Source organism: Helianthus annuus, chromosome 4, assembly GCF_002127325.2.
Source record: "Helianthus annuus cultivar XRQ/B chromosome 4, HanXRQr2.0-SUNRISE, whole genome shotgun sequence".
Classification (NCBI taxonomy): Eukaryota; Viridiplantae; Streptophyta; class Magnoliopsida; order Asterales; family Asteraceae; genus Helianthus; species Helianthus annuus.
In genome coordinates, this window is record NC_035436.2 from 110,994,567 (window position 1) to 110,997,990 (window position 3,424).

At 37.0% G+C, this 3,424-nt stretch overlaps 1 non-coding gene across 1 annotated transcript; it reads right to left on the reverse strand.

Moving 5' to 3' along the window:
- Positions 1–2,323: 2,323 nt before the first annotated feature.
- On the reverse strand, positions 2,324–2,430 carry LOC118491919. Its single transcript, XR_004892364.1, has one exon. It is a non-coding gene; the product is annotated as a small nucleolar RNA R71 (small nucleolar RNA).
- Between the last annotated feature and the right edge of the window lie 994 nt (positions 2,431–3,424).

Genomic DNA, 3,424 nt, shown 5'->3' on the forward strand with positions numbered 1-3,424 from the left:
CTGATTACCACGTTGACTAGGCGTAGTGACGAGTCGTAGTTTCGGTCTAAATGCGCATTTAAGCGTATTTTGCAACCAAACTACTCTTGGTATCAAAACACTTTGTTTTGATATCAAAACTTGTTTTCTAACTTAGTTAAGCTTGTTTTAACATGCTTAGCTCGTCACTTTTAGATTAGTGCTTATGTAGAGTCGTAAGTCAAGCGGTCTAATCAACCATTTAGACTTTCGAACTAGACCCGCTTGGTCGATCATTAGGATCTGACCAAACATGTTTAGTGACTATAGTTGTATAGGGAATAACCTTCCGAGGTTATACCTTATGGTCACTTCGTTTAAGTAGTTGTATGATAGGTAGTTTATATGCGTTAGGTAAATTACCAAAATGCCCTTTTCATGCATAATTGGATTTTAAGCATATGTAACCCAAATATTTGTCACATAACTAATTATGCAACAAAATTAAACATGTTTATGCATATAATACTTGTCATAGGACTAGTTAGGCGGTCCGAACGCGTTTTACGCGAATGACGCGTTAAAGTAGCATGAGCTACCTAAACGGGTCGTAATGGGTCGTAAGCACTTAGGTTAGGTTTCCTTTTGGTATGTAGGCCTTGTTAAACCATATCATATGAGTTCCCACACTCATTTGGTTTACGAGACCTCATCCTATCCGATCTTCCGATTTAGGTCCGGTTTATTTATGTAGTTATCAATATTCGGTGCCGTTTGATTCCGTGCTCCCTCTAGCTTGCTTGGTAGTTGTTCAAGACTCCTAAGCACCCTCAAGTGAGTACATAGTCCCCTCTTTTACTGTTTTCAAACATTTTGGGGTGAAACATGTGTACCTATCTTTTATTTTCATGATTTCAAAGTATAATTGATTATACATGATAGTACTTATCTTTTGACAAACTGAATGATTATTTATGGCCTAAATACTGATTTTTCAAAGATTATAAAATTAATTGTTGGAATAGTACTTATTTTTGTTCACCAGACCGGTTGGTAGTATGATATAGCGCTATAGGATTTGACACCCCATTCCTGTTGTCATGGAATGTCTGAAACCAATTTGTTTCTCCATCCAAATAGGAATTGCCTTTGTGGTATTTCTATAGTCTCAAAGGTGTATTTTGATGCACTAGGCTTATTCTTTTGAGTCAAAGCAGTGAGTGGAACCGCGATCTTTGAGAAGTTTGAAATGAATCGACGATAATATCCAGCAAGACCAACATTATTTTTGTATATTAAGTTATACTCCCAAAAGTATAGAGTTTGATATGCTCTCATATGTGATACTGTACAAAACCAACATGTATTTTGTTAATCATTAAAGCATAGTTTGATATGTTATTTTCAAAAAAACCAAAGCATAGTTTAATATGTTATTTTTATTACCAAAGTATAGTTTAAATATGTTATTTATAAATCCAAAGTATACTTTTGATATACTACTGAAAATTTTTATTGTTAACAGCTAATGTATATTTAATGTACTATTTGTTTAACAATTGGGTTTTAGTTAGTGTTTAGATAACGAGACGGGTGTAATGTGATGAATACATGGTAGATACGCCGCTGGTACTTCTTATATATAAGTGTTTTCATCACATTACATACCGTGGCATTATTTAGTACACTTGGGTTAACGATTTTGATCTAAAATTTATTTTAATATATTACTTATTCGACTTTCTTAAAATCAAAGTATATTTTGTATATGCTAAAAAACCTTTTATCAAAATAAATGCATTTTTGGAAACAAAACTTTTTACAAGGATCAGAACTACTTTTATTAAAACATTTTCCTTAAACTTATAAGTCATGAATCCTACATCAATAAAACCTATGTATCTCACAGGCATTTTTATGCTGACGTACCTATTTTTACACATGTTTCAGGTGCAGTTATGTGATGATTGTTGAAACATGCTATACATAGGATGGACTCGTGCCTTAGCGACTTTAAAACTTGAAAGATAATAGTTATACTTATTTGATTGTATTAAAACAATAAGTTCATTTATTCAATAAAACAAAATTATTTATTCCATGGTTGTGAAACAATGATTCTGTTACAACACTCCTCGACGTTTCCGCCACGTTTTGTTGTTTTACGTTGTCGGGGTGTGACATATGTGATACCTTTCGGAACAATGGAGCATCAAATGACGCCATCCGCCTTCGAATGTTTCCATTCTCACTAAAAGACCGAGCTAAGGCTTGGCTTAATACCCTCCCAGTTGGCTCGGTAAACACCTGGGATGAACTAGCCCAAAAGTTTTTATATAAGTGTTTCCCTCCTGCTAAAACGGCTAAATTAATGACTGAAATTAATACATACTCACAAGAGGACGGGGAATCCTTATATGAAACTTGGGAAAGGTTCAAGAAGCTACTAAGAAAGTGTCCTCTTCATGGTCTTGCGGTGTGGCAACAAGTATCCACTTTCTACAATGGGTTGTTGCCACACAGAAGACAGACACTTGACTCTAGCTCCGGTAGACTCTTAGGTAATCGTCGCCCAAATGAAATTTACAATTAAATTGAGGAAATTGCTCAAACCAATTTTCAGTGGCACACTCCCCGAGGCACAAAATCTATTGCCCCTTGCTCCCATAAGGTTGACGAAAGCACCTCTTTACAAGCCCAAATCGAGGCCCACTCTTCAAAAATCAAAAAGTTAGAAATGGCAAAAACGGCCTTGGTTATGGCTTGTGAAGGGTGTCGTGGGCCACATGAAAATTGGAGTTGTATGAAAGAAATGGATAATCAAACAGAAACGGTAAACTACATTGATAATAGACCTAGGCCGTCGGGTCCTCGAACGGGTACCTACAACCTAGGATGGCGTAACCACCCTAACCTAGGTTGGAGAGAACCCGACAATAGTAGTAACCAACAAAATCTAAACCAACGAACAAACTTTCAACAACCAAGAAACGAGTCACAAAATTTCTCTCAACAACAACAAGGGGGACGAGAGAGGCTTGAAGATACCGTATCTCGCCTCATCTCCGACACCGAAAAGAAAAACTCGGATTGATTTCAACAACTGGAATCGAACTTTAGAAATCAACAAGCTAGTATTCAAAACTTTGAAAAACAAATAAATCAACTAGCTCAAAATTTCTCCGAGAGACCACAAGGCGTGTTACCAAGCAATACCGAAACCAACCCAAAGGCACAAGTACATCTCATCACATTGAGAAACCGTACCGTGGATCCCGAGGTGGCTCCATTACCTCCAATTGAAAAGAGCCGATCTAGCCAAACCACAACTCCACCGACACCGCAACAAGAGACGGCTCCTCCACCAAATCAAGAGCCCACCAAGAATCCTCCGGTTCCGTACCCCGGTCGGTTAATTCGCCAAAAGATCGATGAACAATTCATAAAGTTCGTAGATTTACTAAAA